The sequence below is a fragment of the Cavia porcellus genome, unplaced genomic scaffold (assembly GCF_034190915.1).
Source record: "Cavia porcellus strain 051 isolate PalLab524CR breed Dunkin Hartley unplaced genomic scaffold, mCavPor4.1 scaffold_1, whole genome shotgun sequence".
NCBI lineage: Eukaryota > Metazoa > Chordata > Mammalia > Rodentia > Caviidae > Cavia > Cavia porcellus.
Window position 1 is genome coordinate 209658138 of NW_026947484.1, and position 26429 is coordinate 209684566.

At 37.3% G+C, this 26429-nt stretch overlaps 1 long non-coding RNA gene across 1 annotated transcript; it reads left to right on the forward strand.

Moving 5' to 3' along the window:
- Positions 1-5908: 5908 nt before the first annotated feature.
- LOC134471073 (uncharacterized) lies at positions 5909-9126 on the forward strand. The gene is made up of 2 exons (XR_010040422.1): positions 5909-6307; positions 8713-9126. It is a non-coding gene; the product is annotated as an uncharacterized LOC134471073 (long non-coding RNA).
- Positions 9127-26429: the final 17303 nt, after the last annotated feature.

A 26429-nucleotide genomic window follows, 5' to 3' on the forward strand; every position in this document is an offset into this window, starting at 1 on the left:
TATTAGAAGATGACATGATATTCTATAGAATACCCAAAGATCTCCACCAAAAAACTCTTAGAATTAATAAATAACTTCAGCAAAGTAGCAGAAATATGATCAAGAAAGTTCAACTGTTCTTTAGCCTTCTGAAAATTTTATATAAATTAATAATGTAAATACTGATCAAATGAAGCCCATTGCTGGGAACCAGCAATGGAGTGGGCTACTACTGGACTGGAACAGCTGGACCACAGCTCTTCCCATGAGTCAGCACCATTTGCAGAGAATGAGTAGAGAGAACAAGGCTACTCCAGCAAGCAAGCCCACTCTGGGAACCAGTGCCACGCACTGGCGGCTGCTGGATTGAAACAGCCAGACCTTAGCTCCTTCTGGCCTGGGCTGGCAAATAAGAAGTACAAATCACCTCCCACCTTAAGCAACTGGCTTATCCATAGAAACATAGGCTGTGATGATTGCTATGGAGGTGAAATGGAATTAGATGCCTGTGGTGCTTTGTTGTCTCACTAACATTGCAGATCTAGGGCCAATGGTCTGATCATAGGTTCAGAGGATAGTGGTACACGGTGTGGCATCTCCTTCTGAGGTTTGCAGCCATGGTTGACTCGCTATAGTCTTGTTTTGGAAGCCATATTGTTTTCTTGGGTTGGGTTTTATTCTCTTTTGTTTTGTTTGGTTATGTTAAATCCAATGGCAGGAGCAGCTATTTTAAAGATATAATGTGGTAGCAACTTTGGTCTTACTATTGGCTTGTTTTGAAGTGCTTTATGGCATTCATTGTTTTGTTTTTATTGTTTCCATTCTATTTTCTTCTGTTTGATTTTTTACTATGTTTGAAATTATCTGCAGGTATTTGGAAGACGACAAAAGGCATTATGGTAACTATTGTTGATTTTGTAACGTTTTGAAATCCTGTATCTCTTACACTGGTTTAGAAAATCCCTGAAAGTAAAAATAAATGAATAGTAGTAGAAGCTAGTTATTTAGAAACAGGAGAAAATTCTGTAAAGAGCAGCTCTAGAGTTGCAGGAGGCTGCTGCTGGAGATCAGCTGTGTGTGAGTGTGTGTGTGTGTGTGTGTGTGTGTGTGTGTGTGTGTGTGGCAGGGCACGGTATGAGAATTCTCTTGGTTTTAGCGAGACTTGTAGAGATTTTTGACTATTCCCTGTATAAATTTTGTTTAAAAATTCAAATATAATAGCATTGGGAAGAAATAGTTATTGGAGAGAAATATCTCCTCACAGAAACAATAGAAACAAAAATACCTAGAGATAACCCTGAATAATATGTTGTCATGGAAAAAATGAAAAAAAAAATGTAAAAAATTTTACCAAAAAATAAATAAGGAAGACACCTATCATAATTCTGAGTAGGAAGAATAAATACCTTAATGATATTTATTTATAGCTTTATGAACATATCAATTAAAATATTTTGGAAAATTTTGATGAATTGATAATTATGGAATAAATAAGGTAATTTTGAAAGAAAACTGAATGAGAAATCTAGATTTTCAAATATTAAGAGTTATTTTATGTTAAAACTTTACAGTAGAATTACCACATTAGCCAACATATAGTTCAGCGGACAATAATAAACACTTTTGAAAAAAATTGTTTTTATTAAAAAATCATGGACTTAGTGAAAACACCAAAATAATTTTGAGATTTATGGTGTTTTAGAAAATACAGTCTCAAGTGATTGAAGTATTATTTAAAATATTTAAAACAAAGTAAGTTGAACAAAATAAGAAATAGTTTATTTAAAATGCATTTAGGATGAATAAAAACCAGTGGAAGTGAACCCACCTACAGAGATCAGTAGTCACACAACATTCAAATGAAAATGTTTGAAAATGAAAACCACCACCCCACCCACATCCCCTAGCTTAGTCCACCAGAACTGAGGACAGGGTGTGTGGGGGAACCTATGGGAGTGTGGCTTGCGGTGGTGACTTCTCATGCCCAACAAGCAATGTACACTTTATGCTGCCTCTGTCTCCTGGGTTCTGAGAAGACACCCTTGCCTAGAGCAGGGCATCCCTCCATCTCTCAACACACTAAATGTTATTTATTTAGGTACTGGAGAGGGAACCAGGGTTTTGTGCATGGCAGGAAAGCCCTCTACCGCTGAGGGGTTACAACACACCCCTCTGAATTCCTCTGACCAGGATAGTCTCCGTTTGTTTGTCTGCTTGGGCATCTGTGTGCGGCTGTCTCTGTGGACAGGGATGAGAAGTGGTAGGGCTGTCCGTTGTGGGTTCTCCCATGAGCAGACTGGCTCATGGCAGCATGGCTCCAAAGCAGCATGACATAGCGGGGCAACCATTCAAAGCTGTTGCAAAGCAGCAAGCTGAACAGCAAGAGAGAGACACACTTCTTTCCCACCATTACATCATATCCTGGCTCCACCACTGCGCGGGTGAAACACTCACACCACCAATCCAAACTCTAGACAAGAACCAATCAGAAATGCTAGATTTGGTCCAGTCCATAATTCATGAGGTTTGGGAGCCACGGACATAAACCATGACAGAATATTTATGTAACAAAAATGTATGTTACATCATACACTACAAATAAAACTAGTTGTAATCCAATAAATGCATTTCATAACCCACAAACTGGCATTAATTTGGCTAAGTAAAAAGAGATTAAAAATGTTGAATTTCATGTTGATAGGAAACTAAAGATGTGTGCTGTTTAGTATGACTATCAATAATTGAATTTCATTTTCTTGAAAGATGTATAATGTTGCACATCATTGCAAATAGTCCTAGCTCTTTCCTATGACAAATTTAAAACAAGAAAAATTAGCTCTTATTTTAACTTTATTAAATATATATTTCTATGTTTCTCAGCAACTCTCTTACAAGTATCTTAATGATGTATGATTTTTGTTTTCTTCAGTTTCTTGCCTCTCTGTCTCTCTCTGTGTCTCTGTCTCTCTTTCCTTTCTATTTTTTAGTTTTAGATAAGCTGTTACTGCGAAGCCCCGGGATCCCCTAACTTCAGTCTTTTGATTGCTGGAATTACATGTGTGCACTACCATGTTCCACTTCTTCAAAGTTATTTTAGAGTCAGGCACATTATACAGGTGTTTAAAGGTTTGTGTTGAGTACATGAATGGAAGAATAAATCGATTCTAAGTTCAGTTGTGCTACGCTTTGTAGGGTGAACTGCCCAGTAAATTTGCCTTTCATGAAAGAAAGAGAGAAGGCCCCATGGAGAGGAGCCTTTGGCGGGGAGTGTGAGCCAAGCCTTGGTGATAAGAATGTGTACCTGTCACACGTAACAGGGCAGTGAAAGGGATCAAGGACTGAAGGTAGAGAGAAGAAAATAATTAAAAATGGTATTTGAGATGAGGGAACAAAAGGCAACGACGAGACAGATAAGTGAACTAAGGGGACAGACAAAATTCAAGTTTGATATTTTGCTTATTATTGAAATGCTTGATTCTTATCTTTTTGTATTTAAATTTCATGCCTCTTAGAAGCATCTGGTGGCCATGTGATGGGACAGCATTTTCTTATACAGCTTGATTTTTATTGAGACTAGTGGAATATCATCATGTGCAAAAGATCTCAGAAAAAATATGCATTTAGGATCAGCACTTAGTCATCAAAAAGTGGGTCAACTTCAAATAAGGTCATTCCTTTTGACTGTCTTGTATAGCGCTTAATCAAAATTTACAGTTATTTCATTTACTGTGTCATTTCTTAAATTTTCCTGGTAAACTTCATGATGCCAAAAACCCTATTAAAATTCAATATAATTAATCCTCAGAAAAAAATACAAGGCTTAGCACATAGTACTTGGATATTGTTGATACACTAATGAATGAACAGTAACCAAAAAAGACTGGGATGCTAAAAATGTATAAGATTATATTCAAGCCTTTTTCTTTGAGTCCATTTGGAAAGCAAATATTGTCACATTAAGCAAACACAACAGAAATTTTGATAAGCGATTAAAGCAAGCCAGAACACAAATTGTCTATTGTAGCACTTGCTGAATGGCTTATGGGACTGCCAGAAAATCCATTAGAAGCCTTGCTTATCAACCACAAAGATGAGGAGAAATTGCTGCAGAATGAATTGTTTCTTATATGACATTATCTGAAAATGAATGCTTTTTCCAATTAGTAACTAGATAGTAAGTTTGAAAAATTCTACTAATTCACTGTGTGTTATACACAGCCATGCTTCTTTCTATTCTATAATGAACTCTGCTCTGTTTTATATAAAAGTTCTTATTTCATGAGCATTTCTTAATGAAAGAATCTTTTCGCTACTTAATATGATAATTAATATTCAAAAACTACAGATGAAGGCATCAGAGTGGTAAAAGTATAGAGCTTTGGTGTGGAGGATATTGGGTTTGAATACTAGCTGCATGATTTCATGCAAGTTATTATCCTCCTGAGTTTCAGTTTCTTCTCCAGAGAAATAAAAGTAATAAAGCAATTTGGTAGCATTCCTCTGAGAATAAGTAACATATATAAAATGTTGGGCATAAACAATGCAACCAATCTATAGAAAGAGGTATAACATCTTAAATTGTGACTTCATTTATTTTTAATTAGAAAACAAGAAATAGCAGAGAAATAGAAAACTCTTTTTCAAAGAGTGCTTTGCCCCTATTCTGTTTTTCTCAACTTCTAGAACTTCTGTTAGACCTATGTTTCATTTGTATGTTTCTTAACATCCATGTCCATTCATATTTCCTTTCAATATCTTTTTTTAGAAGAACCAATCAGCGTCTTCTGAGAATCAGCCACGCTGGAACTTGGGGGACCGACCAAGAAAACAATGAGTCAGCCTTCCTGGTAAGTAGAGTGGGACACACGTACGCCAGGGAGAAAATAAGTCAGTGTCTCCCGTGAGCCTACTGGTGCGTGGGTGAGAATCAAATGTCCTGTGACCCTCTCTCCACCCGTGGTTAGCAACTGGATGGTGTGGAGGAAGGCCAGAGTTGATAGCAACTAAGGTACATAAAGCAACTAAATACTTGTATTGTTGGGTTGATTATGCTGACCTGGGGCCAGAGGTCCATTCAAGCATCTCTTGGGAGGATGACAGTATGCAATATAGAAAATATGGGGGATTTCCTTCTATCTTGTCTTTGAAGGCAAATATTGTTCTCAATGTTTTGCTTTGTTCTGATTAATTGTTTTGCTCTTTGCAACATTCTGTTTTGATTGGTTTTATAGTGTTTTGGTTTTGGTTTGATTTTGCTATACCTGATGGAATGGACAACTATTGTGAAGCTAAGGAGATACAGTTATGGCAGCTATTACTGTTATCCCAGTGTGTCGCTCTGAAGTTCTGTACCAATTTCACTGCATTGTCTTGATTAGCTTTGTTTTGTATTGTTTTGTTGTATTTTACTATCTTTAAAGTAAAAAAAAGATTGTTTTAGATACCTTCATTTTTTGCTTTATTTATACATTTTGTCAGATCTAGAGCTGGTTGAGATATTGGCTCTTTAGTTATTTATTATCAACTTGTTGCTTAATTATTCAAGTGAAGTTTAAATTTCGATTATTCAGTCATTTATTTCTGAATGTGCCCCTTAATTTTTATATTTATTTAACTTTATAGATTGTGTCTAAATTTCCTCCCAAAGCCTCATGTGTTCATAGGTGGAGCTTTGAGGTGGAGCTTTTGTCTAGATCTAGTGATACTGTCATGAAGGGTGTGTGATGACTGAATCGGTTTAGTGTAGCTCTGGGTGTGAAAAATGAGAAGGTTCACCTTGTGTAGGGAGCCGAGTGACAGGCATTGCTGCCTCGATGTCTCTCTCTCTCTCTCTTATGGGCACTGTGTCTGCCTACATTAACCATAATCCTCTTCTGCTTACGTCACTTATCTGGATGTGATGGTGACCCTGTTGTATTCATCTGTTTAACCTCTTCCTGTCTCAGCTCCCGCCCTCAGCCTATAAAAGGTGTGATTATTTTCTGAATAAACCGGAGGCTTGATTGGGTTACATCAACTTGCCTTCGTCTCTTTTTGTCTCCCCCATGTCTTTTGTTTAATCCCCGTTTCTCCTCCAGGAGTTCTGAACTTGTTGATCTGCAGGCCGGATCAAGTGGCGCCCAACGTGGGGTCTCCTGGCATGGAGAAGTTAACGAGGGAGCCGTTCGAGAGACAGCCGGCTTAAACTGAAAGTGAAAGCAAATTGAACCAGAGACCTCGGCCGAGGAATGAGTAAACTGAATCAAGGATTAAAGCTTAAAGCAACAGGACATTAAATCAAGTGCCGAGACCTGCGCAGACGACTACCCGACGTCCTGCCCGAGTCACAGTGAGTGAACGGCAACCCCATTTCCCTTCCCCGACATGGGTCAAGTATTGAGCGAACACGAAGTGTTCATCGGAGGCCTTATAAAGGCATGAAAGACAAGAGAGATAAGGGTTGGAACAAAAATTATTACAGTATTTTCAATTTATTCTAAGGTTTGCCCTAGAGGGTTCTATAGATACCAAGAGGTGGAATACAGTAAGAGATGCTTTAAAAGATTATTATAGAGTTTTTGGTCCAAAAAAGGTTCCTGTGACCACCTTTACATATTGGAATTTAATTTTTGAGCTGCTTGCCCAGAGGCATGCAGACCCTCAGGTTGAGGAGACAGTTGCACTAGGTGAGGCTGCCTTGCGTGACTCCATTAAATCTACCTCAAAACCATCCTCAGAAAAATCTGAAGCCTCTAATTTCTCAGATGCAGAGAATGATGGCCTGTTAAAGGTCCTCATATATGGTGATCTGCCACCACTTCCACCTGTTGACGTGATCAGCAGGTCCCAGGATGGCAGCCCGCAACTCCCTGTGCCTCCATGGCAAATTGGGGATTCATATAAGCCTTTAGAAACAACCTTAACTCTGAAAAGCTTGCAGCCACACGGCAGCTGATGCAAGACCAGTTAGATGCAGGCCACATTGTTCCTAGTAATTCCCCCCCGAGAGCTTACACCTGATGCTAGGAGAGCGCTCAGTAAAGTAGAAGAGGCTATTGCTCAACAAACTGTTTCCTTTATGGACTACAATGAGCCTTTACAGTTTCTCATTTTTAATACAAAGCTTTGCCCTACAGCAGTGTTCTGGCAACAAGCTCCCCTCATGTGGGTCCATTTACCAGTCTCTCCAAAAAAAACACTTTTGCCTTATTTCCAAGCTGTCTCGGACCTAATAATCCAGGGTAGAAAGCAGGGAAAATGTTACTTTGGCAAAAAAACCAGACATTATCATTCAACCTTTTACAAAAGACCAAATAGATTGGCTACTTCAGAGTACGGAAGTATGGCCTATTGCCTTAGCTTCCTATTCAGGGACTATTGACAATCATTACCCTCCAAATAAGCTAGTTGACTTTGCTAATCATCACTCATTTATATTCCCTAAAGTCACAGCTTTGCAACCCCTTCCAGGTGCCCTGGTTTTATTCACTGATGGCTCATCCTCCGGAAGGGCTGCTTATGTATCTCAAGACAATGTTTCTACCCTCCAGGCAGATACTTCCTCTGCACAATTAGCAGAGTTAGAAGCTATTCTTGCAGCTTTTGCTGCTTACTCTAACCAACCATTTAATTTGTATACTGACAGTGCTTATCTTGCTCAGTCTGTTCCATTATTAGAGACTGTTGCTACTATATGTCATGCTTCCCCAGCTGCAAATCTGTTCAAACAATTACAATGCTTCATACGGCTTCGCTGTCATAAGTTCTTTATCGGTCATCTGCGAGCTCATTCCAACCTCCCAGGGCCTCTTGCCCAAGGAAATCATTTGGCTGATGTTGCTGTATGAGCACAGGTTTTTATGGCTCAGGACTCCAAGGTGTCTGAGGCCCAACAAGCCCATCAGCTACACCACCTCAATGCTCACACCCTCCGCCTTCTCTACAAAATTACCCATGAGCAAGCCAGACAAATTGTAAAAAATTGTCCATCTTGTGCTATCCACTTACCTGTTCAACACCTAGGAGTCAACCCTAGAGGTTTAATTCCTAATGCCTTATGGCAAATGGATGTTACCCATTTCAATGAGTTTGGCAATCTAAAATATGTACATGTCATTATTGACACTTATAGTGGCTTCATTTTTGCCACTCTCCAGACTGGAGAAGCTGCTAAACACATTATAGCCCATATGCTGTCAGCCTTCTCAGTTCTGGGATGTCCTCAACAGCTCAAGACCGATAATGGCCCTGGCTATACCAGTACCTCCTTTGCTCAATTTTGTAAAAGCCTTAATATCCTCCACACTACAGGTATACCTTATAATCCTCAGGGACAAGGCATTGTTAAATGTGCGCATCGTTCTCTTAAATTCACCATAGATAAAATAAAAAGGGAGACATGGTACCCCACCCAGGGGTCCCCTAGAAATGTCCTTTCACATGCTCTTTTTATTTTAAATTTTCTGACCCTGGATGCTTCAGGCTGCTCCGCAGCATCTCGGTTTTGGCATACTCAGACTCAAACACGGTTTGCATCTGTCTTATGGAGAGACCCACTAACCAATGTGTGGAATGGCCCTGATCCAGTCCTTATCTGGGGACGAGGTTCAGTGTGTGTTTACTCTCAACAAGATAGAGAAGCTAGATGGCTACCTGAACGCCTTGTAAAGCAAGTAGACAGTTCTTCAAAGACCCCATGTAACGCCCAGGAATAATGTTATTTCCTGAGGCACAATCCCCTGTGTTCTCTTACAGGTGACACATCTCCCTGGAGCCTTATGCTGCTTAGCCAGCCTTCTTGAGCCACACCACACCCATGGTGGATTTCGACCCCTGCCAAACAGACTACAATTACTGACAGCCATGCACAGAACCCCATGACTGCGGAAGAGGCTCTTCTCAGTCTGGAGGAACATACACCAGCCAAATAGACTGCATCCAGTGTTATGCAAGGCATGCACCAAGACACAGGAGAATGACTTCATACAGAGACACCAACAAATGACTGTCAACCCCTTCTCCTTGATTTGGGGGGGGGGGAGTTTTTCCCTTACCTAATGCCCCTTTTGGGTCCCCTAGCTGACCTATTGTTTCTCATTTCTGTGAGTCTTGTATTTTTCAGAGGATTATGATGTTCATTAATAACCGGATAGACGCATTTATGGCAAAGCCCATTCAGGTACACTATCATCAGCTGGAGATGGCAGATCAACAAACCTACAGGGAAGGAATTCCCACGAGTGGCCCATATGATGATGCGGCCTGACTGCCCTGGGGCAATGGACAGGCAGTCAGAGACGGGCAACTAGGACATGCATGTTAATTCCAACAGCCACCTAAGACAGGCACAGGACCAACTGCTGTTCTGCAAGCCCATGACGGGTAAGGCCTGGTTGGGTTCATGCAATGAGGTCCTTGACCTAAGACAGACGCTGTCCTCACAGGGCCTGCCATACTCTTAATTAAATAATATAAAAAGGGAGGAGATGTAGGGAGCCGAGTGACAGGCATTGCTGCCTCGATGTCTCTCTCTCCCTCTCTCCTATGGGCACTGCGTCTGCCTACATTAACCATAATCCTCTTCTGCTTACATCACTTATCCGGATGTGATGGTGACCCTGTTGTATTCATCTGTTTAACCTCTTCCTGTCTCAGCTCCCGCCCTCAGCCTATAAAAGGTGTGATTATTTTCTGAATAAACCGGAGGCTTGATTGGGTTACATCAACTTGCCTTCGTCTCTTTTTGTCTCCCCCATGTCTTTTGTTTAATCCCCGTTTCTCCTCCAGGAGTTCTGAACTTGTTGATCTGCAGGCCGGATCAACCTTGGGTGTGAGTGACATCATCCAACAGGCTTATAGACTGGATAGGATTAAAAAAAAAAAAAAAAAGTGAAGGTTTGCTTTTTGTACCACCTGCCTGTCCTGCTACGGGATGATTTTCCTCTGCCCCTTTTATGCCACCCTGCCTTGGAGCTAGCCAACTGTCCACTGAAACCTGTCTGGGCTAAGTCAATATAACCCTTTCCTTCTTTAACTTTGAGGGTTTGGCATTTTGCCTCTGCATCAAGAAAATTAACTAAGACAGAATTGTAAAATATACTTATTTATACACCTTGACAATCAGCTGCTCTCTAAACTTCTTAGTGTGATGACTGACTCTTTTATGTTTATTTTTCTTGAATTTTGGTCAAATGCTACTGTTGATGCTTTGCAATATTTGGGCTCAGATTGTTTTCTTCTAGACTTCTTCTGTGAAGTAATCTCATTTTGGAGTGTGGCAATGTCCCTCCTTCACGCACATCATTGTTTGTGTTTTGTGTGTAGTATCATGGTTTTGGGTGGCTAACAACATGACATGGCATAAATCTGAGCTTTTAAATTTTTCCAAGGTCTGACATTTTTAAAAAAGCTCTTACGAGACAGTTTGTCTCTTTTTTATTAAACCTAGATTTTGGGAAGTTAGAAATACTGTGTTCTGTTCTTCTTGACAGGTGGATTTGTTACCCTTTGTCAGTCCACTTTCCCATTCCCCAAGACAAAACACTGATCCCTCAGTTTTCACAAGAAGTTTATCTGGCTCAGCATTCTAGAAGCTTTAGTCCATTGTCAGCTTGTTCTAAGTCAGGAGCATCATGGCAGATGTTTGTGGTGAAGCAAATCGCTCAAGTCACGGTAGCCTGGAAGCAGAGGTCAAGAGAGGAGCATGGTGACAGACAGACACTCCACAGGCAGTGCCCAGTGACCCATCTCCTCCAGCGGGACTTCAGGTCCTAACACCACACTGAACTGTGGACGTCAGTGGGTTCAGCCACTGAGGAAAATCCCGCTCTCAGCATCCACTCACCTCTTTAGCAGTCTCTTACTCTCATCAAGTGAATGATTGAGGTTAACTGGCACACAGTCTGACAGTATTGCTTTCACAGAAAAAGCAAGGTCAGAGCTTCATATTTTATTCTTGTGCAAACGTTAACATTCTAGTACTGTCACAGCCATGATACGGTGCAGCTACTGACTCCCTTCCAGAACACGCATGCAGGGTATGTGGGGCTTCTATGTACTTACTGATTTTCTATTTTGTGTGAGTCACTGGAAAATCTGCAGTTTATTATTTTCCTTTGTGCTGAATTCCCCCAAACCAGCATGAATACAATGGTAGTTTGAGGGCCTTCCAGTTCCTAAATTTTGTAAAATTTTTCAAATTATAGTTGATTTGGAAATTTAGAAATGCTTTTGTCTTTTATGATAATTTATGCTAATGTTAAGAGCCATATCACAAATAAACCAAAACAGTCTGGTTTGTAAGTATTCTTAAAAAATCTGGTTTGTAAGTATTCTTAAAAAATCTTTTATTACTCAAGACATGATGAAAATTTGAAAGCAAACCTGACCCTTTAAAGAACTACTGAACATCTTCTTTATCTTCAATTATAGAAAACATTTGGCTTCTTTTCAGTCTTTCATATCAGAACTTGAATTATAGATTCTATAATATTGACTTTTATTATTAATCAAAATTAAGAGGCAACTCTGAAATTGTCCTGTCAACAACATTTATTTTCAGGAATCTTCAATGTAAACACATTTCACATTGGATGTAATTTTGATGTGCATGGCATACACAGGACAGGGTAAAAGCCATTGTCCAGAGACAATAAATAGTTAAAGATTAATCATAGCTTAACCAACTAGAAATGTCAAGTTTGTAGTTCCATTACTTTTAATTTCTGAAGGGAAAAATTAGAACTCTGTGTGTTATATGCATATATTCAGTTATAAATGGCAGAGGTGGGATCTTTGTTTTTTTATGCAGTTTATTAAAGTTATTAAACAACTTCAATGCATCTGTTTCCCCAAATCTTACCTGACACTGACTAATTGAGCAGTATATACATTTCCACATGTGACTACCATAATTAAAATAGAAATACTAGCTTAAATAAACAATTAACTCAGAGAAGAGGCAGATATTAGTAGGGCTTTAAATTTTAACATTGCTGGTTGAGTTGAAAGGGAATAAAAGTGTAATGTACAGACAGTAAAGGAGGAAAGTAAGAGCAGAAATCCTTTCCTAGCTACAGATTGATGATGCATCTCCAAGCCTTTGGTATAAAAATTAGAGTTTTCCACAGAAATAATCAACATTCGCAATTTTAAAGCTTTGTAAGTAGATAATTACTAATATTAACACACTGTCAGAATTGAGGTGACTGTAATTGGTAGTTATTTTAGAGAATAAGTGGTAACATATGTATTCTTTAGAACCTGTAGTTCTACTCCTTGTTATTTATACTTCAAAGACTCTTACTTCGGGGCACAGAGAAACGTAATGAATGTTATGGCTAAGATTGGAAAACAATCTGGTGGTCATTCTAGGAAAGAGAGTTAAACTGGAATACTATATATAAGTGAGAAAAAATTAGCTAGATACATTTATAGTGACATGAGTGGAATCCAAAACATTGTTCATGCATTCTACTTCATGGGAGAAAGTAGAGAGTGGAAAGTATGTGATGGCACATGCTGTAATCCCAGCACTCAGGAGGCTGAGACAGGAGGATTGCTGCGAGTTCTGGCCAGCCTGGACTACATAGTGAGACCCAGTGTCCAAAACAAAAGCAAAAACAATAAAATAGAAAGAGGTAAATTATGAATAAATATGAAATTTAAAATGGATAGGTGTAAACAATGTTGTATCTTCTTCATCTACATTTATGCACATGTGCATATAAAAGTTGCAGGGAAATGTGCTAAGGTAAACAAACACTCATAAGATATAAACTGGATTTGGAATTAAAGGAGAAAGGAGAGTGTTATGGAAGTACACATAGAAAGATTAATAAGTATCTAACAATAACATGTAATAAATTCAGGAAAATACTAAGATGAGTGTATAAAATGTACCAATAGATAAGTATCAGGTTAGGAAGGAGGAGACAGTCAGCATATACAAATCATCAAAAATAAGGGATTCTAGCCCTGTGGTACAGTGCTCACCTAACATGCACAAGGCCTGGGTTCAGTCTTCGGTGCTGATTCACTGATCAGCAGTACAATGACCATTAGTAGGTCGATCAAATAAATGTGAAACAAGCTGAGAATGAATGCAAATCTGTGGAGGCACTCGTGTTTAGTTTTTCTATTCTACATTTGATAAAAACACAGGTGTTACTTCTACAATCATGTGTGGGCGGGAATCAAAGGCAGTGTACCCCACACACCCTCCTTAAGGAAGTACAGAGGTTTATTTACTTGTTTATTTATTTTTGAGACAGCCTTGCTGTTTTGTCTCAGCTGGCCTTGGGTTCATTATGTAGTCCAGGCTGGCCTTGAACTTGTGGAGATTCTCTTGCCTCAGCCTCCTGAGTGCTGGAATGATAGGCACGTGCCACTATACCTGGCTGAAATGACAAAGTATTAATAAGGACTATCTCATTGTGAAGCCAAATATATTTTATACCAACAGCAAGAAGGAACAAAACAACAAAAGCTGATCCTACGTTTTGAGAAGTAGGATCTTTTTACCATATAAATAGCCTAATGAAAATCTGCACAAATCAATGGCACAGCCTCACTAAAACTTGCAGACCCTGCTGCTCTAGAGTGAGTCCCAGTCCCTGGAGAACATCAAGATACAAAGGACACGAGGTGCTTCAAGTACGAGTGCTCTTCCAAAATGAACAGAAAGTCCTAATTACTCAATTTTTCTTTTATTCATTGATTCCCTGTTTCTGAATTCTATAATTTTACTTGACTTTTGATAAAATGTCTTCTCCAGAATTAGGATTTTTTAATTGATTATGATGTTTAAATTTCCATCATTAGAAATGAAGAATAGAGTCATGTTAGTGTAAGGTCTCAGGATATTTTCAAAGGATACTGCATAAAATCTCAAAATCATTGTCCTCTTCAAAGAGAAAATGTAGGAGCAGGGAATGAAGACAACTACACAAGAGGTCATGGATGAAAATCTCCAGTGATCCCACAGAAATGTCAACTGGTTTTCCGTGTTACTTCTGAGGCCAAATTACATCAAATAGTTTCCATAGGACTTGTAATCATTTTAGAAAACCAGGAGAAACAGAGGAAACATGATAAATGCATCTTATCACGTTGACAGCACAGGGATTAGAAGCAGAACAGAGGAACAAATTTTCTCTTCAATTTGGAATTCAGAAAGCATTCAATATGCTCTGTGGTCATTTCATTTAGAAGAATATTTCTGTTCAGGACACATATTAATTTTAAAATTAAATGAGCTGAAGTCATGGGAAAATATGTATGCCAAGGATGCGTTCAGGGAGATGACCATCTCTAAAATTATTCTTTCCTGTATTGTATCCTTCCTGGCAAAACAACGGACTGCCACATACAAATTTGCTCAGTCCTCTTCCACATCAAGTCGCGTAAACCCAGTCCTCATTTAGTAGCATACGAGCAAATTGATTATCTTTGTGACTCTGAAAGATTGCCAGGACCAGTTCCACAATGGTTGCAGGTGTAGCTCAGCTCTGAAAGCACAAGATTCAAGAGTTATCCAGAGTCTGTTTTGACCCAGGTTATTCCAAATTTTTTCTCTATTAACTTAGGATCTGTCACTAATAAAATCTTCTATAGCCTCCATCTCTTAAGGCTGCAGGTCCCTTCTTGTTTGAATCAGAGCCTGGCTGTCTATGGAGAGCTGTGCGTGCCCTTGCAGGATTCTTTAAGTTGCACTGTCTTTCTCATCTCACTTGACACTGGGCTGCAAAGTTGAGTAGGTAGCCGGCTTGCGGTTCACTGTCTTTTTTTGGGGGTATTTTTTTCCTACTTCTCTCATGTTCTGGCTCCATTGTAGGGCATCTGTCAGCTGGTACCCCATCTTTCTGTCTGCAGTCATCTGCTCTGCTTTGGGGAATCACTCCCATTCCTTTCATTGAAGATTTTAGCTCCTAATGCTCACCACCACTCCTGCCATTATAAGTCATAACCTCCATAGCCTCAAATGAGCTCTCTGTTATCCTGGTTCTGCTCAATTACAATTACCTTATCCTCTAACCCATGTCAACCATACATTTCTATGATCAGACCAAAGAAATTGACATTGACAATAACTACATTCTTTTTATATTCTCACTTCCAGGGCAAACTCACCCCTTTGTAGTGCATTCCTCCACTTTCATCCCTCTGCTGGGCTCTCCAATCCATTATTGCACCACATTAGCTTTTAGGTTACTCATTTCTCATCTTTAAAACCTGCATTTGCTTCAGTGGACCAATCACAGTCTTCACTGTCAACTTTGAATCCCCCTCTCCGTCCAGTCACACCAGCTTGTTAAGATTTCATTGATTAAATTCAGTTGCTCACCTACTTAGTACCTATAACATGGCTGGAGAGTAAGAATATCCAGGTTGGCTGATCTTAGATTCATGGGCACAAACCTTAAGTGGGTCATTAGGGATGTCTGAAAATCCTCTCTTATTTCCCAAATCAGTGCATTCTTGTACTTTCTGAGACAACTATTTTTAGATCATCCCATTCCTAAAACATTTAATAATCCTATATTTTATTTGATGTCTTTGCTTTATATTTCAGTATTAAATGAAATACAATAAGATAGAAATTCAGGAGTGCATTAAAACTACCTGCCCTGTCTCTCTTGCATCAGGGATGGATGGAAATAAGACGAAGTACACTCCATTCAGGCAGTGAATGGCATTTGCTCTAACTAGCTCCAAAACACTGCTCCTGCAATTATTTCTATCCCCTCCTGCAGAGATGATTGTGCATCCATAGTTAAATCATCTGTAGCAGTATGTAAACATGCTGCCATGTTGCCTGTTAACAAAAATCATCCAAATACCACCCAACTTTTCTGGTCCCTTTTAGTTCAAATATTCTAAAAATGTAGCAGTACTTACCACTTGTATTTCCTGTCCTTTGCTTTTTCTCTTGAATCTACTTATCAGAATGTGTTCCTATGAAGTTACTGTCTGTAAATGAACTTTCTGTTGCCCAATGCATTGGCTTGTTTTTTATTTGACATCATAATAACAAAGCCATGTGTTATTTCTACCTCTTGAAGTACACATTTTACTCACTTCAAGGATAATATTTTTCATCTTTTTCCACCTCCTGTCTTTTGGATTTCACAGTTTAACCTCTCAGATCCTCAAGGCTCAATTCTTAGTCTTCTCTCTTTTCTATCTGCTTTCACCCCATGTACTCATCTAATCCAATTGCTTTAAATTTCATTTCCACACCGATCCTTCCCATGAGATGCAGATTCATATTCCATCTCCATTTTTAGGTTTATAATAGGCATCTCAAATTCAACCCACCAGAACTGAAATCTGGATTTTTATTCCTCTTTTTTGTCACTCCTGTTTCAGGAAATAGAAATTTCATTCATATACTTTCGTAAGGCCAAAAATTTAGGAAATATTTTCTCCCATAATCCCTCCATTCCTCTCAAAATTCCTAACTCAATTTAGTGGAAAAAAAAATCATATGTCTGCTTTCTGTTTAAAATATAACCAGGAGCTAAGTAGTCTTTTGTTCTTCCCTGCTACCTCAAACTGCTATAGTAGCTTTCTCATTATTCTTTTTCTTTTCGCTTTTGTCCCCTAAAAGCCAGAGTGTTTCTTTAAATAATGCAATGTCATCAAGTGAATGTGCACTCAATATCCCCTAAACTTCCCCAGCTCACTCAGGATAAAATGCAAACTCTTTAACGTAAAGTATATTTATCTAAACTCCATTTTCTTCTCTCTGGTCTTACTCTAATACTCACCCCTGAGATGACTGTGTTGAAAGCTTTTTTCCATGCAAGCAAGCCATTGCTTTTACTGGGGAGCATTTTCTTTCCCCATGAGATCACCTTCATCCACAGAATATACCATCTCATTTTATTTTGTTTCCTGTTACAAAATTACGTCTTCAGTGGTGTCTCTTCTTATCATGTTAGGTAAAAGAAAATCCTATATCTTTTATCTATTTCTTTATCCTTTTAAAGTTTATAACTTTCAAATCCACCAATTTTTATTATGTCTCTTTCAATTAAAATATAAATGTCATGAGGCATGCTATTTATTTTATTCACTGAGTATGTTTAGTATCTAGAAGTATCATTTATAGAAAAGAAGCTCAAGAAATACTGTATTTATAAACAGAATGTCATTTGACAGTACACAAAATAAAAACAGTAATGAATGCTTTAAATGTAAACATATCCACCACTGCTTCTATGACAAGAACAGGTAACAATGACATCCAAGCCTTTGCATTATAAACCTTCTAAGAGATGAAAGAAAATTATAGTCTTAGATTTCAGGTGTGGAAATGAGACCTTGGGAGGCTGAATAGAGAAGGGAAACATAGCCTTGTAGCCCTAAGCCAGAAAATTTCAGAAAGATTCTTTGAGAATGAAACTGATAATGTACATTTGAAGAAGTCACAGATTTGTCCTAGATTCTCTTTGGGACAGATAGGGGGACTACAGTAACTGTTCAGGGGAGGAAACTTTCATATCTATGTTGAGATTTATTTAACTTGTATGACTTTTTACTTAGTACTATCGTTATTTAACTCCATTTACTTCCTTTTCATTTAGTGTGCATCTGCATACGCGTTTTCCTAACCTTTTCTTTCGACCATTTCATGCACTAGGAGCTAAGATCCATCTCCTGTAGTTTGCATGCCAGATGGTTTCCAGACTTCACCCACGGTCTCTGGAACATCTGCACCATTTCTCTGCATGCTAGCTGGTCTTCCGGTGGCCAGCACCTGCATCTGTTTGGAGAGCTACCCTCAGGCTGCTGTCACCAGGTCTGACCCCCAGACTGGGCTGTTGTGAAGTGCTAGGAAGTTAATATTGCCAGGGGCAGCCTTTAATCCGCATTCTGTGAACACAGACACCTCCTGTCCCCTGACCTTTGGCAGGATTGTGCTTTGCATTACTCCCATATCACATCCTCTGGTAGGTGGCCTCCCTGTGTCGTGTCACTGGCCCCTCTCATACCAAAGTTTCTTGTGCAGCTGAATGAACTATTTGCCCTTGATTAGGAACAATCTGCTTTTTTGGGAACTCAAATCAAGACAGAGATTTTAATATTTTAATCTAGTTTGACAATCATTGTCTAAGACTTCAGTTATTATTATTATTTTTTTTGCATTTGATATACCTTGATTTCAGCTTGTGCCACTGATTCTAGGAAAGGTTTTTTTTTTTAAATCTTTTTTCTTTCTTTTTCCTCCTTTCGAAGAAGTTGTTAAAGTGTTATGCTACACCCCAGTTCTTTAATTATACACTGTTTTTCTATTTTTAATAGTTTTTAGTAATTACAGCATACATTCTTATTTATTAATAGCTAACATGATCTCATACTTCTATCTCTCTACAACAAACATTTAAATAATAACTTTATACAATGTAATTCTCATAGTAACCCAGGTGCTAGATAAACATAGCCTGGGTTATGTATGAGTATTCTAAACTGTACACATTTAATTTTAAGCCCACACTCAGGCTACGTACAGTGCTTAGCAAAAAAAAAAAAAAAAAAAAAAAAAAAATTGTCAAAAATGCCAGTTTATTCTTGCTAGTGAAGAAAAATAATAAATGAAGTCATGTCTATTTACTCTTAAACTTTGAAGCAGACTATTTCAATGTTATATTCTAAATTTAAATGAAAACCAAAAAAAAAAAAAGTCAGTGGTACTCTGTAAACTCCATCATATTGTGTTAACATCAGAAGTACAGCTGAATGAACCTCCACGATGGATTAGAACACTACGTACTGACAGGGACATGTGCTTTAAAAGTTCTCTGAATGATATCCTTTGAAATTACATGTTAGTGATTGTATTTTAAGCAGAGAGATCAATATCAATACCAAGTCTTCTTTAAAAAAATGAAGAAATCTAAAAATAAAGTCCAGAATCATCAATGAGTGAGAGAGTAGTATTAGACAATGTATTTGGAGAAGAAGAGAAATAAGGAGGAAATATTGTTTTATGTTAAATACATAGAAATTGTAAATACTTGCAGTTTGTTATTTCTACCTTCCTTTTAACTCAAAATGGTTAGTGCATGCAGACACAGTTGTCTTCAAAACAAGTTTCATGTTTATTAGTACTGATGAGATTAAAAAAATATATATATATGTATATGCAGAAATCTGAAAGTGAAAAATACAGACAAGATTGAAAAATAGACTAGCTTATTCAGTGCCTCTACAGAAATGAGCAAATATTGAAATCTAATTATGTAGAATCTTTTCTATAATTCTATTTCCTATAGAAGAAAATTCTGAATTTAATAGTCTTGTCATGCACATTTCTTACAAGATAATCTTACTGCACAAGTTGCTTTCGCTGCCAGGATGGGCTCTGTATTATTCATTCCCTGACCATCAGGTGGTGTTCAATTTTTTAATGCTGAGTGTGAATGAGAAAATAGAAATTAGCTGTCCTGCTCTATGTGAAGCAGGGTGTGTGAGTTCTTTGTGAGGCTTCTCTGCTGGAAAATCAGAATGTATTCCAATGTTCAAGGTGGGTTTGTCATCTTAAATATCTGTAAGTAATGAGGTCAGTCAAGATAGCTAAATAGTTCCTGATATATGTGCTGTAACAGAGGTAGGATATAAACATGACAATGACATAATGCAATAAATAGGTGGTGCTGCACTATTTAAAAAAATGTTGTTGGAAAAATTGAGCATCCATATGGAAAAGCTACAGCCTTTATGTTAATGAACAATCATTATATCATAGCAGGAATTTTATGGTTAGTAGTTCAGATGCCTCAGGAAAATTAGAGTCTAGTTAAAAGTGTGGTACTTTTCCTTTGTACAGAAACAGCAAATCAAGACTCCAGGCAAAATGTTTCAATGTCTACGTGTGGGTCTTGAAAACTATGGTGGGAATCTATGGTTCCCTCATGAAATGCAGATTGTTAGCAGAATAAGAAGTACAGAAACACACTCATCCTGGGGAAAAGAGAATGGTGAAGACATTGAACGAGACAAAGAACAAATTCAAGAAATATTCCTTCCGTGAATGAAAAGCTGACCGTAGTCACGCATTCAAAAAGAATTAAGCCCCTGAAGTTGCCAGAACTTCTAACAGAGAACACGCCTACTGCAAGAGCCCTGGCATTTTACTATTGCAGGATATCTGAAACCTGAGTTACAGGAAACAATTATGTCCTGATGCCACAGCAACTTCAGATTAAAAATGCAAAATATTATTATTTAAACATTATGCAAAAAGGTTTTCATTAAAGTGTATTTAATCATTTCACTGATTTAAAATATTTTGAGCAAGAAGAGCCCATAAGACTCAAATTTCAACAATTGCTGTCTTTAACTGTCTTTTCACTTGTCACTGAGACAAAACACCTAACACCCAAAATTAAGGAAGGAAAAGTTTCTTTCTTAAACTTCTTGGGGGTTTCAATTCATATTCAGTTGGCTCCAAGGAAGCGTGGTGGGGTGGGGCCACCCTTCATGGCTGCTGTAAACAGCAAAAGCGAAACAAAAGCAAAAGAGAAAGACACACCTTCCTGCCAAATCATCACATCCTGGCTCCAGGCTGGGGCAGGTGAAACACTCACCACGGATTGGGATTGGAGCACTAGACAACGAACCAATCACAAGTGCTAGATTTGCTTGTGTCTATGATTGCATGAGGCCTGGGGCCACGGGAATACAAACCATAACATTCCACCTCTGTCCCCTCCCAAGACTCATGCATGTCTTTTACACAAGACATTTAGTCCATCTCCCAGAGTTGTCACAGTCCTAACAGTTTCATCATTGCTGAGAGGTCCAAGTCCCAAGTCTCCTTTGAGATCCATGGCAAACTCTTAACTGCAACTCCCCCCCCCCCATAAATGAAGCAAGGTTAAACATTTTCAAAATGCAAACGCACAAAATAAATGTTATCATTCCAAAAGTTACAAACCAGTGACTACCAAGGATTGAAACCAAAACAAGTCCAAAATCCAGCAGGGCAAACATAAAGTCCTTTAGTTCCATGCTCAGCATCTGAAGCAATCTGGTTTCGAGCTCCGAAAGGCTTGAGTGAGTCCACCCCCATGGCATTCTTAGGGGTTTTAACTCCCATAACTTCTCTCTTAGGTCATTCTGCTCAGTTCTTGAAGCTTCCCTTGGATGATCCACATTAAGATAGGATGTATTTGTTCCTTCTTATGCAGAAACAAACTCTCATATGCAACATTAAAACTTGTTTTAATGCCATCATTATTTTATTTTATATATTTTATTAACATTTTTAAGAGAGTTGAGGTAATAGATATATGAAGTATTTCACTTTGGTATTATTAGTTTTTTGCTGCTATTCTGCACTCCTCTGTGCTGTAAAATAAATGAAGACAAATTGATTATCTGAGAGGCCATCATGCCAATGCTTGATTTGTGTGAAGGTGTAGATTATCACTCTCACTAAAATCCCTGAACTATCTAGTGTTCTTAAATATTACAAATTAGTGTCTTTGAAATGGATTAGAGATGGCCACAAAAACCCCAGGATAAATGCCAGTTGAAAAATATCTAAATAACTCTTGAGAGCTTATCTTCAGGCTTAACCTCCACCAGTTTTATGTACGATAGCTCAGTGTATGACACAGGGCATAAAATATTATAACAGATGTTCAGAACAGGTTTGTTCAGCATATAGAAAGAATAAGCTTCTGTATTCAATTCACAAACATCCATGGAGTGCCTTTTGTGTCTAGGACAGTATAATGAATGGAGATAAACAGATAATCAAGATACGATTCCTATAATCAAATATGTACAGTGAAAGTCAGGTATGTAAACAATTCATTATTTTGTGGCATTGTGAGGACTCTAGTCAAAAGAGAAAAAGTAAAATTAGAATAAAGTTAAAAGTAGTTTTGAATCTAATTAAAGTAACAAACTTTTGCTGCTTAAAATCAATGTATTATAATTTTTTAGAAACATCACTAAACCTAGAAATTTCTCTTCTTAGATCTGATACTATCTATGTCTCTGATATTACAGTTCATATGCTAACTTAAATTTATTTCTATATAAAAAAGAGACAGCTTATCTTTAGTTCATTCATAGTGTTAATTTGTTATTTTATGGATACTCTTACCAAGTATTAATAAATATTGATATTTTGACATTCACTTATGTTTTGAAAAATCAAATAATGTTAAAGTCATTGAAATTTTCTTTTTTCTCATCTTCTCAGGTGTTATAAATTTAAATTTAGTTTGTATCTTTCTGGTCCAATTTTCATGTTTTGACCTGTGTCTCTATGTCTGTGTCACTATCCCTTATAGTGTATTTTTATATTTATAGAACATTTTTTCCATTATAGTGTAAATATCCTTCAGTAGCTTTCTCTTTTGAGGAATAGTTAGTTTTCTGCTTAAATATATATATTAGAGAATTATTCTTGTGGGTACATATAATTTAATTTATTAATTGAGTAATAATAAATTATGAAATTAGAAATGCTCTTCCATTCGTGAGAGGAGTCACAGCCTAATAAATCCATTGTCTGTTGAAAATATTGTAATTTTAAAATGCATTTAATGCATCTAACCTACTGGATATCATAAAAACACAGTGCACTTAGAGTATTGGCTGAAGAAAAAAATTCGAATTCAAAATGAGAAGAGTGATATTTACTAATCACTTATGTACTACAAAATAGTAATAAAGTCATAAGTCTAATTCCTGTAAGTCAAAGATGATGTGAATGCCATAATATATACTTCTATAATCAACAGATTAAAATATAATTTCCTTTAATCTTTCTTTGTGATAACTCATAAATATATCGTTTGTATTCCTGGACCTACAAGTGACATTCCTGGGTATGTATATCTTGAAGTGTTTTAGACATTTTCAAACTACTTTTCAAATAAATTTTACTGTTAATGTTTGAGACTTTCCATTTTTCTACATACTCTGACACTTGTCTAACTTTTGTGATTTTTCTGGCAATGAAATAGTATTTTATTTCATATAAATCTGGGGTAAACATTTTTTATAGAGTCAGATAAGTTGTTACTTTTTATTTCTAGTCTGCTAAAAATCACTCATATGATTTTTTTACTTTATTCATAGTAATGTTTTTGTAATGTTAAATTTTCATTAAACTCATTTTGTGAAACTAGTGAGGTGATCATAAATCCTTTTATCCTCGGTAACATGTTTAAACAGTGGATTATACTATTAAATTTTTTGAACCTAAATAGTTCATTGTCTTGAAACAATTTTTAATGAAATTTTTTACATGTTTGCAGAACATAATGATTATATTCATTGTGAGGAGTTGATATGTGTACATAATACATCTTAATTCTTATCATATTGAAATAATTCTCATTGTATAGATGTATATATGTCAGATACTATTAGATTTGGAAGGCTAATATTTGTCTAGAATTTTTATGTCTGTATTCATCAGTGATACTAATTATCCCTCCATAGTAGCAAAATTTCAGTGGTCCCATAAAAAAATAAACTGATAATGTCTTTCTCTTTTTGCCTTCATGTACGCTTTGAAATAGACTTTATATCTTGAAGATTTTTAAAAAGTCAAAAAGCCATAAAGACCTGTTATTTTAATGAGCAAAGCTAGAGTTTTATAGTTCAAAAAGTCACTTTTGGAAATGTGCATTTTTCTGCACTTTTTTGATTTTTTTATTTAATTATTCAACTTCATTTTTATGAAATGGTTTGCAAGTCTTCTAGTATTTGGAAACTCTTATCTGCAGCTCTTTACCAAGAACATTGCTGTTCTACCAACTTTTAAATTTTATGAGATTAGTTTGCAATCATCCGTCATTGCCAATTTTAAAAGTATTATTTTATTTTTCATTCCAAATACCCAGAGTTTTTGCTTTTCCTCTTTTCTACTTTAAATAGTCTATGCATTTACCTTTGCCATTTTCTTCTCTGTATTTTAAAATCTATTTGCTACTTTCTCAGTTTCCTGATTTGAATATTTATGCTATTGATTCAAGTTTTTTCTTTTAAAAAATACGTAATATGTGAATACATGGTTCTAAATTTTGCTTTTAGTTGCATCTCTGAAATTTGTAATTTGTATTTTTTGACAGTCTATTTTACATACATCATGTATTTTATTTTATGTTTTTGTTCATATGAATAGCTAGAGTTGTATTTTCAGATTCTTGAAAGTGGTTGTTGGAGGGAGATACATGCTTTATTACTAATTTATAATTTTACTGTGTCATATTTAGAGAATGCAGTTTTATGACATAGATTTTTCTGATATTTGTTGAGGCATTCCTTAAAATGTACCTTGGGGTTCCTTCATGGATAGTGGGATGAGCCAAGATTTATTTCAGCTGTGGACCTGGGTGTTGCTGTGCGTATCTCAAGAGGATACAGAGAGATTGCTCATTAGAGAAAGTAAGGTAGTCTCCCAAGCTAACCCAAAAGTAACTTAAAGAAGTAAATAATGAAATGGGTTGAGGGTCTTGCTGTGTCTTCATGTAAGAACTTCTTGTAGGATGAGCTCGTAATAACTATTTTTTCTTATCAAATTCTTCCTGCAAGTCCTTTATGCGTAATGTGTTGTTAATTTTCACAGTGGCATCTTCCAGAATCTCAAAGACTATAATATTCCTGGATAGATACTTAGATTAATATGTTAACTTGACGTTCAGCACCTTTCAGGATTTTTTAGTGATGGATGAAGGATTACCTAAACTTTAAAATTCAGATTTTCAGTATCATACTTTCAGTATCATACTTTCACACCCAAGGCACCAAATGGAATGTGATCAACTTTGCTGTTTCTGTTGGCTGAAGGGTGGCCATGGATTAGTCCCATTTCTCAAAGGTTGTAGCTCTCTGACTCCCTACTTTTCATGGCGTAGGTTTGCAGAGAACCACTCAGACCACTTCAAAGCTCAGGGGTGCCTCAGCACAACTGAGGAGGTGACCTCCCCGCTGGTCTAGCACAGGCGCACAGCGGCACACAGTTAAGTAACCGCTGCCTAGCACAAGTAAACACCCGTGCACTGATATGGCACTGTGTAAGAATTACACACAGCCTGTGTAAGAATTATACAATAAAGATGCGGGCTGCTCTGGTCCTTGTGCTCTTGTGCTCTGCTCTGCTCTGCCCCTTGCTAACCGTTGTTGTTACTGATGTCTTGCACACGTGTGTCCTTTAACTTTGGGACCTCATCTGTGAAAGTCTCTCTCGGGTCCTCCCTCAAGCTGACAGATCGATAAAGGCCAATACCAGTTCTTCATGGTCTGGAGGCCATATGTGTCCTTTAGTTATTTGACTCCAGTTTTTATCCACTGAGTCTACCTGTGGTGTCCTAGTAAACAATGTACAACTTGGCTGTGGTTTTTGTTCCCCTTTGTTAAAGTTACAGTTTTCATTTTCTTCTTGTTGATATGACAGTTTGTAGGCCTTTTTTTTTCTATTTTATTCAGTGTGCGTGTGTTTGTACTTTGTCTATTTTAGGAGATAGGAGTGGTATCCAGTACAGTTACTTCTAATGTACTGCATGACGTTGGGCTAACGTCTTGATCATTTGCATTTATTATGGTCCCCAAGGGTCTCATATGACTACATATTTTTTGGAAGCTAGGAAATTTTTATTTCCTGGGAATTATTTTTCTAAAAGTTGAGGTGAGATGTTTACCCAACTGGTTTTTGTTATTTTTTGGCAAGAATAGAACAGCATGCTTACGGGTATACTACATTGTCTTTTTCTGCGCTGCACACAATCATACATGGTTTAATGATTGGATATACCTGCAATACATGTCTCCAGGTGACTTCAGCATCACTTGGCCATGGCACAGTGTACCAGCACAAGCCTACACGGCATAGGTCAGTCCTTCATGTGTTCTCTTGATTGCATCATGAATAAACATGAGGTGTTATAAGGATGCTGCCAATGTAATACTGCATAATTTTATACAGCAGATGTTTTAGAATGAGTACAGCACAATCTAAAATAGTGATAGTAGTAAATATATATACACTGGTAATAAAGTTATTCATTATCTTTATCAAGCATTATGTAACATGTATACTTGCCTATGCCAGGTCTTTATATGACTGGAAGAATAGTAGCTTTGGTTACATTAGCTATGCTACAAACACTTGAGGAGAATATTGTGTAGCAGTTTTGGGGTAGCTGTGACATCACTAAATGAGGAGAACTTTTCAGTTGTCCTGTATACACAATCCATTGTGGACTGAAACATCGTTATGCAGATGACTATGTTGCTTTACCATGAGGATAAGTATATGAATTTTTATTTATTCAAATTATCAGACAAATACTGTCTAACCTGCTTTTTAGGTCGTTGATTCCTATAATTATGACAATTTACTGGCGAGTTATAATGCATGTTCAATTTAGAAACAAGTTCCTACTTGTTCATTGTCATTTATACATCATAGACCACTGTGATTAGCCAGTACCTAAGCAAAT